This window comes from Danio rerio, chromosome 9, assembly GCF_052040795.2.
Source record: "Danio rerio strain M-AB ecotype USA chromosome 9, GRCz13ab, whole genome shotgun sequence".
Classification (NCBI taxonomy): Eukaryota; Metazoa; Chordata; class Actinopteri; order Cypriniformes; family Danionidae; genus Danio; species Danio rerio.
Genome location: NC_141029.1, coordinates 30,634,794 through 30,651,957, shown reverse-complemented (window position 1 = coordinate 30,651,957; position 17,164 = coordinate 30,634,794). Strand labels below are relative to the sequence as shown.

Below are 17,164 nucleotides of genomic sequence, written 5' to 3'. Positions count from 1 at the left end.
AATGTATTCAAATGGGTCTCTTGTGAACACGTGTTCAGATTTTGTCAAAATGATTATTTCCTCATATATTGTCATGCTGTACAACAAATATTAAATAACAAGCGCACATTATTTTGCTTGCTTGACAGCAGGGAAGCAAAAAAATCTTAATAATGGGCATGGGCATTAAGGCCATCGTCTAGCATGATAACCTACCTATTTGTTCACCCATATATATATATATATATATATATATATATATATATATATATATATATATATATATATATATATATTTTTTTTTTTTTTTTTTTTTTAACTAAATAACTTGTTTCTTGAGTGGAGATATTTTTAGAAAGGAAAGAAAAACAGCTAGTTTAAGTCAATCCAGTAAGAGTCAGTGAAGGCCAGTGCTGTTTTGAACCTTTTTGACTGTAACTAAATAAAAAAAAAAAAAAAAACATTCTTGAGAACATCATCTTCACAGAACAAGTCAGTTTTTGGAATGATATACACTACGGGTCAAAAGTTTGGGGTCAGTAAAATTTTTAAATGTTTTAAAATAAACTTCTACTGCTCACCAAGACTGCATTTATTTACTCAAAAATACAGTACACATTGTAAAACTGTGAAATGTTATTGCACTATAAAATAACTATTCAAAAGCATATAGTTTATAACTTAATTTATTAATTTATTCCAAAGATTTTTTATGATAATTGATCAGCTTCATTACTCTAGTCTTCATAGTCACATGATCCTTCAGAAATAACTCTAATATTAATTATTATTATTATCATTATTATTATTATTATTATTATTATTATTATTATTATTATTGGTAATAGTAATAAAAGCAGTAATGACTGAAGTAATAGTTTCATTTGAAAGCATGCACATACAATAAGTAATAAATAAATATTTAACTATTTAACTTTTTTTTTTTAGATTTAAAAAATGCCACCAGAAAAACCTGACCACAAACTTTTGACTGCTAATGTATTTAAGTATAGCAATATAATTTTCATTTTGGCTGAAATATTCATTTAAACAAAAGTCTCCATTTCCTCTCTATTGAACCTCATTTTAGTCTAGAAGACAATATCTCATTTGTGAATTTCTTTTTAATGGGACTCCACCACTGTGACCTAACTTTGACTCAAAAATCTCATCAACACTGGCAATAAAACCACAAAATGATGCAAACATGTAAATATGCATAATGCTGTTGCATAGCTTAAGTGACTTCCTGTGGGCATGCAAACTCTTGGTATCATAAAAAAGAGAGAAATGCGAGTCATTTAACTGACAGATGAAAAACAAAAGACAGACTAAGTCGTCACCTTAGAATTATAAGGTTCGATCTGCGTTCTGAATGATTTTAAGATAATGAGCTTTAAAGTTTTTGCATTCCATATAGCAAAGAGTATGTGTGCAACATTCGTTTTTTAAATAAAAAATCTTAAATGTAAACAACTTATAAAAAAACATCCCATAATGTAAATAAGTTGTCATTTAATAAGAATATGTCATGTCATTTTGACAAAAATGTCAGATACAACCTTATAATTCTAAGGTGACGAAGTGTACTTGCTCTGGCAGGTAAGATTTAAAGGGGCAGTTCATAGAAAAAAAAAAATAATTTTTCTTATAAGATTTGTTTCTTCTATTGAACACAATAGACGATATTTTGAAAAATGTTGGAAACCAGTAACTATTGACTATCATAGTTTTTTTTTTTCCACAATTGTTACCGATTTCTAACATTCTTTCAAATATAGATTTTTGTGTTTAACAGAAAAAAGAAACTCAAAGGTTTAAACCAATTAAAGAGCCCCTATATTATGCATTAAAAAAGTAATATTTTGATTTTGTGGGTCTGCAAGAACAGACTGATATGCTTTCAAGGTCAAAAACACTTTTATTGTCTTATAATATGCATTTTTTACCTAATTATCCCAACACTTCCCATTTGATTTGTTCAGTGATTTGTTCCCAAACTCCTTCTTAGCACAAAGCTAATCTGCACTGATTGGTGCGATGACTCAGTCTATTATGTGTGGTCAACTGCCTTCAGCGTGAGACAAAGAGAAAAGCCCACCACAGCTTATTAACAATTTTGAAGTAGTCACAGTGCAGAGTTTATGTGTGAACCCAATGCAAGAGTGCATTAAAGCAATGCAGTTAAACACCAGCATATGGCTCTATTCTTAACCATAATTAAAAACAAGGACACACATTCAGTATTAATCCACAAAGCGGTAAAAGTTGATCTATTATGAAACTTGCCCACCGCACGTGTGTAGGAACAGCTGATAGTGGCCATAGCAACGACAAACGGCAGTGGATCACGTGCTCACAAACGCATTTTAATCTGTAAACAAAGCGGCACGCGGAACATTTTCAACGTGGCTTTAGACCCAATATGTGAATATAAAGAGTTAACCAAATACAGTACAAGTGGTTACAAGTAACAAAACACAATTAAATACATCATTTCAAGCTAGAGAAAACAAGGAGGCAACCATTTTAATCGCACGCACTTACACTTGCGAAATGGAGGAAGGAACTGATCCATAAACTGTATACTGTAAAGTTCCAGTCAAAAACTGTCCCGTACGTCAATAGTCTTTCCTTTAACAAACGGCAGACGAATGCCATGTTGTAAGTGTGTAGATTGCTGAAGCACTCGTTAAAAAAAATTATGGGAATCTTTGGGTAAGGAAAATAACACTAACTTCAGAGCACCTCAGAGCACAGCGTCTACACGACTTGATTAAACAGTCTTCATCTTCGTCTTTCTATAGTGTTTGTGGGCAGGGCCGAGGGTTTCAATTTTTCTGGGTCTGTGCTCGCAACAAATGGGTGGGGCTTAAGTTCCATTTCGACGTCATGTCAACACGGCTAAAGATTTGTTACTGTGGCGATTCATTCAAACCACAATGAGTCAACTTTTTCATAAATGAATGAATAGTGTTCATGATGCACTTTCAGATTTAAGCCTGCATGGAAGGTCATTTTCAAAAAAAAACCCTAATAGGGACTCTTTAAGACAGTAAAAAGTGACTTAATTAATAAATAATTTTTTTAGGGTGAACTATTTCTTTAAGCCAACAGGCTAAGAAAAAAATTTGTTTTTCACTTTTTTCTTATGCAAGAATCATCTGTAGCTTTTGAATGCCTTCAAACAGGATTGGCATAAAACCAACCAGCAATGCCTTGTGCCCTCTCCACCTCAGCTTTGCATGAATCATAAATGCTCCAGGTTTATAGAACAGAGCCCATGTTAATCAGAAACGCTCCAAGCATCAACCAACCAAAAAAAAAAAAAATCTACTTGAATGAAGTCATGAATGAATGAAAAGATTTAAATTCTAATGCCAACTATTATCTGTCGAAGTTAAAGTAGGAGAACAAAAGAGTGGTTTGGAACTGCTCTTTCATAACAGCATGTGTGATCATCATGTCAAGAGAGTTGTTGGCTCTGAACTCTGACTGTGATCAGATCTATTTTTAGCTCTGAGTGCTGCAGGGATGAGCAATAGGCAGTTTTATTTGGGCATCTGAGTGCAACGGAATGAGCTTCACAAACTTTTGAAGGTTGAATCAGGTGAATGAGTCACTCCTATAGGTTTTGTTCATGCGATTCAATAGTTGACTGTCCCTGTGTTTTGCTTTACAGTCTAAAGAATGATGTAAAGTAATATAAATATTTAATAATTCATTTTAATATTCCAAACATGTTGCTCACATTGGTGAGAATCCAGATGGTTATATTTGCATAATTAGGTTTGAATGCATATGTGACTGATTTTAATTTTCTCGAACCAAACATACAGAACATGTTCTGTCTCACAAAAATGATAAATAATAATAATAATATAATATAATTAAAATAATAAAATAAGTAACTGTGAGAGTTAAAATAATGATGCTGCAATGCAACTAATATCCCAGGTTATTGGACTGTACATAATACATTTTTGATACTTAAGATTAAATGTGAACTAAATTTGAAATATCTAAATGTATTTACTCATTGCACTGTAAAAATGTTGCTTTCCACACTATCAATTTGTATTGGGACAACATGAAAGTCAAGTTAACTTAGTTTTTTACAAATTTAAGAGGACTGAACATAAACCAATTAAGTTGCCCCCCCCCAAAAAATCTCAAGAATTGTTTTTCAGCTAAGTTTAAATAAATTTGAACAAACAGCAAATGTCATATTTAGAGTGTCTTTAAAGCAGTTGCCATGGATATATTTCTCATTTTAATTTAGTTTAGATCAATGGTCTTAAACTCAACTAATAGTCTCTGGTAACCTTGAACACATTGATTAGTTGGATCAGCTGTGTTTGATTAGGGTTGGTGCAAAACAGTGCAGAGCTGCGGCCCTCCAGAAATCGACTTTGAGAACCATAGTTTAAATACTAACTGAAATAACTAATATAAAAATAAAAAATACATAAAAACTAAAACATTTTCATTTTCAATTAAATTGAAATGAAAACAGAATATTTATACATAATAAACAATGTTTAACATCATAATAAAAATATATATTTTTTATCATTACAAACTAAATTTCATGATTTTAAATGATACAGGTGCACTTTAAAAATTAGTTAATTGAGCATTTATCAGCATTATTAAATTATTATTATTATGCTAAAAAAAGGATAATGTAAAACTAGTCATAGACAAAGATAGTATAAATATAAAAAATAGAGAAAACAAAAAACACAATTAAACAAATTGTGCCAATATATAATGAAATACAGAAAGCTATTGCAGCATTCAAAATTCAGCCACAATTACAAGCAGTATATTATATATTATATTACATAAAGGAACACTTAAATCCATCTGACAGATAAAATGTCAGAATGACATTGGACAGATTATTATTCATATATTGTGTTTTGTGTCATATTTATGTTTATTTTTATTTACTTTTGTTGGCAAATCAGTGCAAAATGCTGCATTAACAGTCTCGTGAACAAACGTTTTTGTTTGTTGTTTACCTTAACCATAATCCTAGAGAAAAAGTTCCTCCACCCTCCGGGCTGCAACGATTAGTTTTTTTTCAGCACATTCCATTTAAAAGTCTCTGTATGGTACTGTAACAACTGCCCACATATCATTTGTCAGTCACTGAATGGCTCCCCACAAATTTGAGTTTGAGACCCCTATTTTAAACACTTTTTTTTTTTTGTTCCCCTTTTCATCCCATGTTTCCAATTAGTCTCCGTACGATTCAAGGCAAAACTGGCATTGTTTCATTTATTGCAAGGAGAAAATAAAGATTCTGAAGTAAAATAGAAATTAAATTTGTTACATTTGCTCAGATACATAAAAGAAATACGTAAAAACGTGAACTAAAACTCAGTCACTTACTATCCTTCAGCTTAGTTAATGATTTATCCAGGGTCACCACAGTGGAATGAACCACCAATTACTCTGGCATATGTTTTATGTGGGAGATAACAACTAAAACGTATATGGGTAAAAACAATGCTTAATCTGTGCTATTAGTATTTGAGCTATAGCTAGGCCCACACAGAATCTGCGCGAGCAGAAATTTGCAGATTTGTAGCCCATCATTGAGTCTATGTATTTACTTGTGTAAAGGTGTGGAAATTTATATTTTTTCAGTTTTAAAATTAATTTCACTAATATTATTGTGATAAAAAAATAGTAATGTGAAATGAATTTATGTACGATACAGTTTGTAAAGTAATATTTTCTGTCTTTTAGTAAATGTATTATATGAGACTTGCTTTGTTTACCAAATTTGCATTGTAAACATTAAATAAAAGTTAAAAATGTATAGTATTTATTTAACATATTAAATTATTAGTTATAATACTCCTTAAATAATTTCGCATAAATCTGCAGATTTTTTTTTACAAAATTCTCAGCAGAAAACAAAAAATGTTCATATACTCTTTCTGGCTCAAGCTATAGCTCAAAGTCTTGATATAATGCTTTCTATCATGCACCAAAGCTCTCTGACCCTTGATTTTACATTCTTATTTCAATCCTCTGAATCTTAAAAAGACAAAGCCCATGGCAAAACGCACACACCAGCTTCCTCGCAGTCCCACAATTCAACCAAACATCAGAAATAATTGCAGCAGTGTCAAAGCAGTGGACACAAGGTCTTTAGAGGAACAGAAGACCAAGCACATGTTAGCGTCCTTTCATGCACAGGACAGACAGAGCAAAGGCCCGCAGTGCAGCTTTAACAGCCACTGACTGAACTTACTATCTCCACTGAGTCTATGATGAGAATAACAAGATGTGATGGAGTCAGAAGCTGTCAGCTCTCTTACTGTAAGACATTTTAGAGGTGCTTTTTCCCCTTTGTGAGGTCAAAACACCCAGTCTTTCATTAGTTCCCTCAGTCTGCTGCACACTGGGACAGTTGAATCCCTGCACTGCAACTCTAGATCACCTTGATACATTTGTTTTTTCATTCTATACATCCGGTTTAAAACTAAAACATCTCATGTAAGTGACAGGTGTGAAAATGCCCTCAATGTGTTATATAATTATAATATTTTATTTACTTTTAGTGGCAGTTCATTCCACAGTTGCGACCTCTGACATAGAGACTAAGCTGAAGGAAAATGAATGAATGAATTAATTTTTAGTAGAGAATGACTACATATGGCTCTGTTGATTTAATGTAATCTGTGGATCTTAACTTTCAAATTCAAAGGCCTTCCTTCCCAAAGACATCTGCTTTTATGTGCATCAAATGTGCATTTTACACATTCAAGGTTGCTAAATTGTTCCCTAGAAATGGTTCTTTCAGAGAAATTAACTTGTGATGTTTTATTGCTGTTCATTTTCTGCAATGTTTGCTTTAATTAAAATGATGTAATGTGTTTTTGCAATATGCACAAAAATAAATTAAATACAGTTTTTCATTTATTTACTCGTCTGAACTGCGTTGATGCTACAAAGTGATTTTATTAACTTTTTTGAAATAATATTTCATATTTAAAATAATATTTCATAGTCTCAGTCTGCCATGTAAATTATAGTATAAAATCCAAGTAATGAACTGATCAGCTTTGCTATTATTATAGTATGTTCATAAATCGCTATACTTTCAAACTATTTTCAAAAGGATAAAACAGGAAAAAAACTCTGTCATCCTTTACTTATTATTTTCTTATTCCAAACCTGGGGTGCGTTTCTCAAACAATGACATAACTTATGGCTGATCTATCATAGAACGATGCATCATTTGAGAAAAAATGTAGTGAAAAGAATGTAGTCATGAGTGTTTGCCAAAACAGTAGTTGCTCTGTCACAGAACCATCATTTTAATCATGTTAGTTATAACATAATATTCATAATGACGCTCGAAACAGGGTGGACTAACAACTTTAAAGAAAAACCCCATATTTTTTTTGTGCAAATATATTGTATTTACGCACATGCATTTTAACTAAAATATTTTGGTAAACACATGCACTTGCTCTCCATATTATTAAAATATACGTAAACAGCAAATACAGTATGGGGCCTATTTGTCCTTTACAAATATTGTTAATAATATTTCATATTTTATTCTACATAAAATCACTTAGCTAACATGTAATCTAATCTCTTTATTCTAATTTACAGTAGTCTATTTACTATGAAATGAAAAAAAATCCCACTTAATATTAATAATAATTATTATTTATCATTATTAAGTAGGATATTGTTTATTTCTATATTTGAAAAGTCTACTTTTACAATTTGACACATTCAAACCACTGCAGAGATGTTCTAACCAATCAGCCCATGTCATAGGCTATACAGTACAAATACATTTCTTAAAAAATAACCTACACTCTCAGAAACAAAGGTACAGGAGCTGTCACTGGCTCAGTACCATTTCAAAAGATACATAATTGTACCCAAAGAGGTCACTGTGGTAGTTCAAAGGTGCATATTAGTGCCCAAATGTACCTAAAAAGTACCTTTGAGGTACCATTATGGACCCTTCAGGTACAATGATGTACCTTTTAAAAAGGTACCGCCCCAGTGACAGCTCCTGTACCTTTAGAATGTAGGCTACTATACTGTAAATTAAAACCATTAATGTGCTATATATTTTTGTCTTCACAAGCTTAAATATAGGTCACTTATAGCTTTCATCATAAGCCACATCGGCGTTCAAAATGGCATAAACGTGCCAAGTGCACATGCAAAGTTCAAAGTGCACTGCGAAGGGAGCGCAATTGTTAATATGAGGATCAATAAAACTGAACTCTAAAAATACTTTCAAAGCAAATTACAGGTATAGAGATGATTTTAATGATTTTTTTTAATCATTCCAAGTTTAAATGTTGGAACATTCAAAAGGAATAGGGCAAAGGGGGCATAACTGTGAATAGAACATAACCAGGGACTATGCTTCTAACTACAGCTCTAGAGGTGTAGTTGCAAGTGCAAAAGTTTGCGATGCAGTTTTCGAATGCTCGTTGGGACGATAGATTTGGGAAAAGCCAAATCAACAAACATTGATTTGTTGCTGAGAACGATGGTTTTCGGAAAAGCATCCCTGCTTGACCTTCTTACTTCTGTTAAATACAAAAGAAAAGTATTATTAAATAAGCTGAAAAGCAGTAATGTTAACAAAATATTTGCTTTTCCAAGCTTTTAGCTTTTTCAAAATATCTTATTTTTTGTTTAACAGAAAAAAAAATAAAATCACAAATAAATGTTTGGAATCATTTGAGTCTGAGCAGTGAGCAAATTTTAATTTTGAAGTGAACTATCCTTTCAAAAAAAAGAAAACACCATGACGCAATGTTTCAGTTTCTTCTTGGTTTGCCTTCACAAAGCATCTGTCTTTCACTTGATCAGAGTGCATATGTTTATGTTTAATGAATCAGGATCATGTTCATATTAATTATCCAAATGAATAGACAACACCTCTGTAGGCATACACTTTTAAAAAATGCTGGGTTCCACACAACTCCTTTATGTTATCCCAACAAAAATGTATTACATTAACTTAACTGTTACAAATGTAAGTAGATTAAACATAAAATAAGTATTTAGTTGTTTCAACTCATTTTAAATAACATGCAGTCAAAGTTATTTTTGAGTGTTCTTTCTAGCCATTGTTTTATTACTATAATCATTAATCTTTAGAGCAATAATCCAGGCTTCATATTTGTATTTGTGGTGTTTTTGAAGCTAAAAGAGCCAACTGTGTAATCTCTGCATTGTTACACTGTAAAACAATCCTGGTTGCCTTCAATTTTTAAGCTGAACCAAATTAACATTATGTTATGTTAAACTAAAACTTTAGACTTAAAAAGCTTGCATAACTTACAAAATGAAGTACATGATTAACTTAGTTTACTAAGCTACTTTTCAATCATATTTTTGACTTTGATCATATTTTTTACAGTGTAGAATACCATCAAGATAAAGCCTTGATTCCAGAAATAAAAATGAGATTAAATGAGATCAAGTCTAGAGAAAAACTGAGGGTTATAAATACTGTCCTTAATTTCAATTTCATAACCCAGAGTTGTTATTGTATATGTTTGTTAGTAGCGGATTTCTAATGCATGTCTTTAAAACACTTGTATGAATGTCCTTAATTGAAATATGATGAAGATTTAACATCAATTGACACTTTTTTTTCCATTAACGTTTTTTGAAAGTTCTTCAAAGTATGGTTCTTTGAATATTTTATTTTCCCTAATGTGCTAAAAAAAGGTTATTCTATCCATTGTGAAAACACCTTTTGATTCTTCCTGGCACCTTTATTTTTAAGTGAGAGCATCTTTCTGTTTTCAAAACATAAAAAAGAGAAATAAATGTCTAAAAGTTGAATCTAGTCTTTCTGGGATTTACCAAGATAACAGTCAGAGTCATGCTGGAATGGACAGTAAACTGTACCAGAGGGAGGAGTGATTGTGTACATCCTCCTAGCATAACAGAGCCTGAGTAATTTTACATAAGGGAGAAATGCTATTCCAACTTTCCTTGGACTGTCATTTAGGATTCTATAAGAGCCATAAACAACCATTGTCTCTAGAGAGAGAGAGCTTTATGTTCAAACTGTGCTGGATGCATTTCTCAACATTAATGATAATTAACCTTTTTTTTTTTTAAAGCAATGCCTTAAAAGGGAAACTCTGACGCAAGATTCCAGAGAGAATAATGCATGAGCACACAGCTGGATTTATAGAAGATCTTCTGGGGAATCTGGAGCTTCTCAGATTCACTTCTTTTCAGACTAATTCCTTCTGTGTGGCGTCCTCATCCAAATCTGCATTTTTTTCACAGCATGGCAGGTGGTGATTTAGTTCTGTGGTTTCTGTGACTGAAGCTCATTTACCACAGCTTTGGGCATTGGATGAGGATTGGTAGTGGCTGAGCATCAAGTGTGTGATGGACTTGAGTGTGTCCGTTGCTTTGGGCTGAAAACTCCTATGCAATTCCCATTTTCCCACAGGTCCCCGGATATTAAATGTCAGAGCAGTTCATCACAGTACGATGTCTTGGTAGGGTGGCTGCCAAAAAAACATCTACAACTGCCTGACTCACAACCACATGCACATCATTGATGAAGAAAGTTCAATGTCATCTCAGTGCTTTTTTCTAAACAATGAATGTGAATGGCATTTACAAATTTGTCAATTTCGAAATGGCTGATGTATTTGCTTATGACAACCTGTAGTACAGTATCTGATTATTCTGTTAGTACTGGATAATTTGGATCATGGCTTTTAACGCTTTGACCAAGATTTGTTATTAATATTTTTTTATTCTCATGGGAAAAACGAACAGGAAAAATAAAAAAAAGCAAAAACTGCTGAAAAGTGGACAGGCACTAATGCACACTGTATCTTTGGTTTATTTGGTCTTTATTAAACATGTAAGTTGTCAACAAAAGACAAATCACTTGACACAAAACTTTTGAAAAGTAAAATTGTGGTAGTTTTAAGTGGTAAATTTGACCCTTTTTGACCCCAGTGGGGCATTTAGGTTAATAGAGGGTTAATTCTCATTCTCATTTCTACTAATTTACTGTACATTCATACCTCTGACTCAAAGCTTTTATTTATTTAACATGAGTTACTTGACAGTAGGTGTAATTTCTGGCATGAAACTCTATGTACGCACAGGTTGAGAGGTGACCTAATCTGCTCCTGTGTCATTAACTGCATGGCGCAGGACAGTGGTCCTTAACCACCAGGCCATGGACCGGTACCGGTCTGTGGATCAATTGGTACTGGACTGCACAAGAATTCATTTATTTATTACCTGAGTCTAATCTATCTTTTTAAAAAGTCTTTTATTTTGAAAAATGCCTGTATTCTCTCGGTTACCTCATGGTCACTTGAGCGCCCAAATTTAACCCACAAGCAGCAAAATGAGTAAGAAACAGACGTCTTTGGAAAGTTTTTTGTAAAGGGTAAAAGGCCCTGTGAATGACAAGCAAACTGCCGAGGAATGGACCCACAACCCATTAGTCAAAAAATCAGGTGAATCCACCATGACTGTGCAAGAAGATCAACTGATGAAGATCGCAAATGACGGCAGCCTTTTAGGGGCCGTTCCTAGTGGAGGTGCGCAGCAAGAATTGACTGATCAGCTTCATGCGTGTATGGAATATACACATTTTGGTAGACTAATTATCACAGACAAACACAGAACACTCAAACACTGCAGTGCTTTGTAATTTATTCCTTAAATAAAACTTTTATCAGAGTGACAGCAATGTTTTGTCAGCTTGTCATCCTCTAAGAAAATGTTGGATGTGTTCATGGCAGAAATAAATTAACTCAGTTGACTATCAAATCTCAGAAGTATTCATATTATTTCAATGTTACACTTCTTAAATTCACCCTGATAAAAATTATTTAGTCATAAAACCCTTTGTAGTTTGTTGATATGAATCATCGTCTGATCAAAATTTTTACCTTGATGGATAGGTACAGTATGTTTGCAGCAAAGCTGATGGCTTATACTAGTTTTAGCTGGTTCTTAGCTGGTCATGTCAAAGGCACAAGTCGTTTCACACATATCGTTTTGAACAGGGAAAATGGAAACATTATGGATGCTATAGACTAATGATTCTCCAGAGAAGGTACTCTGTCAAGACATGCGTTCTTATGACAGTTTCTGCAGCTTCATTGTTATGACCTGTCTAGGTTTGGCAAACAAACAGGAATTTCAGTGCAGTAAATTCTTGCTTCAGCGGATATAAAATATATATCTACATAAACCTTGAAATCTCTCTTTTAAACTATGTAATCTGAATGAAATAAATAAAAAAATACAAGCTTTTCCATCTGAACTCATTACATTATTCCCACTTCTGCCCTTCAAACACAAATCAAATGATGGCAACAACTTCAATGTCCACAAACGTGTAAACAAAGAGTCATTTTAGAAGGAGATTTGCCATTAGAAATAAGTTGGAAATTAGACTAGCTTTTATTTGGAGGATAATATTGTGTTACATAAGTTGATTGATTCTTAATGTAGTTACATATAGTTTGATTGACAGGATGATCTCTGAGCCTGCTTCTTCCAGAAACAAATGTAAAGAAGATTGGCATCCTGAATTTATTCATTAGCTTGGACATCCTGATAAAATGTAGTATTTTTTGGGGTTGACAAATGTTTAGAAATAAAATTTATGAGAATGTTTTTAAATTTGATTGGTGATTCAAAATATGAAATTTAATCACACGCTTGGAAAAAGTATTGTGGAATTTGATGTTTCCCCATTCAAAGAGATAGGAATGCTCAAGAGGCATTTCAAACATGGCTGCTGAGTAAAATGGTTATGTGATGGTCTTAACAGGAAACTAGTTGCTTGGGACCAGTTTAAACCAGCTCAAACCCGCAGCCATGCTTCAAAATATACCTAACCAGCATATGCAGCTTTCTTCATAGGCAAACTAATGATGTCTAGCTCACATCTTTCTTCTCTTTCCCCAAGCTGTTTTTAAAATGCTATGGCGATGACAAATTATCCAGTGACCCTACTGAAAGCCTGAAACTGTACAGAATATGCAGCAGGAGAGACCAGCAAAAAAAAAAAAAAAAAAAAAAAAGAAGTGAAGACAATCAATAATGTTCATTGTACAAATCAGGGAACACTTTTTAAGATGTGTACTACACAGGTAACCTCGGTTGAGCATTTCACTCATTACAGCATCCTAACACCACTAGAACTGATGAACTGTTGTCTTCAGAGGCCGACTGAAATGAGAAACTGTATTCACTGCAGCATAATTAGGGCACTTGACTCTTGGATGCCTTACAGTGAGACAGAGAGAGACATGAACGCCAGTTAATTTGGCCTGCGGAGGGAGTTCGACGGCCTGGACGAGGATGACAGAATCACTGTCTTTACAATCTGCCTCAGGAGAGTCAGACTATTTCTCCTCCCACAGTCAGATCCTTACATAACATCAATATTCCTGCGCATGTGGGGGCTTTAAATAGTTGCAGCACAAATGCCCATTAATCTGACGGATAATTTACAAACCACATGACTGACTGCATTTCATTTTTAACACTACTTATTAGCTCATCTTTAAATATAGCTTGATATACAACACACATGCATGCACTATAAAGTGTAGGTGGTCTTAAAGCTGAAAGAGATGGAGATAAAGATGCGTTAAATGTGCCAACAATGTCTGAACTGCTTTCATGATGACATGTTTATTCCCAGCTGTCAAAGTTACCGGCTTTAGGGATAAAGATATATGCGTCCCCAGTTGTCTCCTGGTATATTGTTGAGTGTCTGTGGGCCATCAAACAGTGTCTCACTCCCCTGATGCTCTTCATAACAGACTATTTAGAGTCAAAACTTCGGCGAACACACTAACAAGCACAGGAACAATCAATTAGAATGCTAATCTTGTCCCACTATCTCTGCTTTAAAATAGATGTGATGTTATATGCAGATAATATAAGTATGTGGAAAGAGATGCTCAGCTTTAATCAAGAGGAAATCTCAGGCACTGCGCCATCCTCAGGGCAATCATACATTCATTATACCCATGAAGACATACGGCCGGATATATGGCAATCTTGGAAAAGGATGAAAATGAAATGAAGCCACAAGAGACAAAAATTACAGTAACATGAAATCAATTAATACATTTTAATTGGATTTTTACCAAAATTTGGAACTAACTATTTTAAGTAAATTGTTTCATTTTTACTTGATACAATAACTTATAACAACAGGAAATATCTTCTGATTTCACTTTTCAATTTTACCTTCATGGTCTTGCCTTTACTTCTAAACTTTTTATTCATAAACTACACTCACTGGCCACTATATTAGGTTCACCTGACTAGTATCGGCTTGAACTTAATCCTTCGTGGCATAGATTCAACAAGGTACTGGAAATATCCCTCAGAAATTTTGGTCCATATTGACATGACAGCACCATGCAGTTGCTGCAGATTTGTTAGTTGCACATCTATGATGCGACTCTTCCATTCCACCACATTCCAAAGGTGCTCTATTTAATTGAGATCTGGTGACTGTGGAGGCCATTTGAGTCAGTAAATTTATTGTCATATTCAAGAAAGCAGTCTGAGATTATGTGCGATTCATAACATGGCATGTTACCTTGCTGGAAGTAGCCATCAGAAGATGGGTACACTGTGGTTATAAGCGGATGGACAGTCAGCAACAATACTCAGGTCTGTGGCATTGACACAATGCTTAATTGGTACTAATAGGCCCAAAGTGTCCAGAAAATATACCCCACACCATTAAAACACAACCACCAGCCTGAAATGTTGATACAAGGATACATGCTTTTATGTTGTTGACGCCAAATTCTGACCCTACCACTAGAATTTCACAGAAGAAATCGAAACTCATCAGACCATGCAACTTTTTTACAGTCTTCTATTGTCCAATTTTGGTGAGCCTGTAGAATTGTTAGCTCAGTTTCCTGTTCTTAGCTGACAGGAGTGGCACCCGGTGAGGTCTTTTGCTACTGTAGCCCATCTGCCTCAAGGTTGGATGTGTTGTGCGTTCAGAGATGCTCTTCTGTATACCTCGGTTGTAACGAGTGCTCATTTGAGTTACTGTTGCCTTTCTATCAACTCGAACCAGTCTGGCCATTCTCCTCTGACCTCTAGCATCAGCAAGGCATTTGTGCCCACAGGACTGCCACTCAATGGATGTTTTCTCTTTTTCAGACCATTCTCTGTAAAGCCTCAGCATATTGCTGAAATATTCAGAAAAGCCTATCTGGCAGCACCGACAACCATGCCATGTTCAAAGTCACTTAAATCACCTACCCTCCCATTCTGATGCTTTTTTAACTGCAGAAGATCATCTTGACCATGCCTACATTAGACCATGCTGATTAGAAATTTGTGTTAACAAGCAGTTGGAAAGGTGTACCTAATAAAGTGGCCGGTGAGTGAATATCAATACTATTATATCATCTATCTGCCTGTCTGTCGGTCTGTCAAAACTTTAAACTTGAAATGTAATTGTTGAATTGCATAAAACTTTCACTTTAGCTCCAAGGTATTAGTTTTATATTTTCTGTCATATTTAATTGGATTATGACTGTAAAATTTGGTTATTCGCTGTAAAACGTAATACGTTACCTGAGTAAAAAAAAACCATTTAAAACACATTGCCTTAAAAATTATGAGATTTCTTCGATTAATAAAGCAACAAAGTATGGACACTAATAAATTTCATTTGAAAGGTTTCCTACATAAAACCACTGATAAATGATCACCAGCATTGTACACCAGAAATCTTATCAGACTTGTCTGAATTTTCTGAAAAAAAAAGAGAAATATTAAGAAGCCATTTCCTGTTCTTTGTGATGATTTTGATTACGTCACATGGCAACATTTTCACTTCTTCATTGGCTAGAAGTAAATAAATATAAAACATATTAACAAAAAGTGTAATCAACTCATGGCCAGGACAAATTACATAACTGTATATGGCTATAAGAGGCAAGACGACGTGCACTCAGACGCAAACCCACGTCAGCTTCACCCCTAGAGAGGACAAAAAAAATCGGCCCACAGCACTCATTAGGACACTGGCTTCTTAGTGAACGGTTACTGTGGACATACACAGCTGAATTACATGAACATGAATTACTGTATGTGACGATATGAACTAATGTATGACATAAGAGCGGCCTTAATGGGAAAAATTAAGTCTTCAAGAGATCGGAGTGAGGATAATTTTAGTAAGTGTCTAAAGCCTTTGCATTCTGTACTCTGAACTGTCTGTCCCTGTAAAAATTAAAAGCACATCGAAAATAAAACACCAGCTGAGAACATGAACATAAATAAATTTGACTGCATTTATAAATGAATGATTAACTGCAAGAAAACTGGTAAGATCATAATCTTGCAATAGGATTTTCATAATCCCTGAAGAAGATTACTAATGCTAAATGAGAGGTCATTCTGAGTGTGTGAATTTGAACAATATGGAAGGAAATCTACCGATGGAGCAGAAGAGAGAAAAACAAAATCCTCACTAGTCAGATTACACCTCATTCACTTTCACAGTTCAGCTAAACATCACTTCAGTAAAAAATCTAATAATAGAAAAAGAATTACAAAAATATAACTTAGATTTGTTTTGCTTGAAGCAATTCACAAACTGCAGCTAAATAGAGCGGAAAGTATCTAGTCCGGTAAGGCAGTGCAGTTAGTGATGGGTGAAGTTAAAGAAAGAGAACCTTTCACAGAAAGTAAATAAATTATTTATAGGGCATTCACCTGCTCTTGACTTCATGTTTTCTCAATATCTCTTAATTAATCAACAGCTGTGTGTCTCAGAAGGCTGATTTTCCTCATTCATAACAGACACTGAAATAACAAAGCAGCACCAAATTAACATTGTATGAAGGCCGTGGAAATTCCAGGGCTTGATTACAGGCTATTTTTATGACTGTTTATATTAAAAATTAAGATGATTAAAGTGAATAATTACAACAGATGTTTGAAGGAATTTATGAATAATACAATGCTTTTAAGCCAATCTTTTTGCTGCTGTTGTTTTTGTTGTTGTTTTTTTGAGGGGGATACAAAGGTTGAACAACAGGGTTTACAATACAAGGGTTGAAAAACAGATAAAAAACCGTTGATGTCAGCCTCCTTTGTTTATTTTTTTTACGTGTAT

At 33.9% G+C, this 17,164-nt stretch overlaps 2 long non-coding RNA genes across 3 annotated transcripts in view; one reads left to right on the top strand and one right to left on the bottom strand.

The window, feature by feature from the left end:
* LOC101884827 (uncharacterized) overlaps positions 1-17,164 on the bottom strand; it is a 100,613-nt gene that overhangs the window by 29,842 nt on the left and 53,607 nt on the right. The window contains exon 4 of one of the 2 annotated variants that reach the window (XR_015499579.1): positions 16,762-16,851. The exons of the other annotated variant lie outside the window; for it this stretch is intronic. This is a non-coding gene — a long non-coding RNA (uncharacterized LOC101884827). The remainder of the gene's footprint in view (positions 1-16,761; positions 16,852-17,164) is intronic. 2 annotated transcript variants of the gene reach the window in all.
* Positions 8,392-12,310, top strand: LOC141376142 (uncharacterized). Its single transcript, XR_015499618.1, has 2 exons — positions 8,392-11,993; positions 12,212-12,310. It is a non-coding gene; the product is annotated as an uncharacterized LOC141376142 (long non-coding RNA).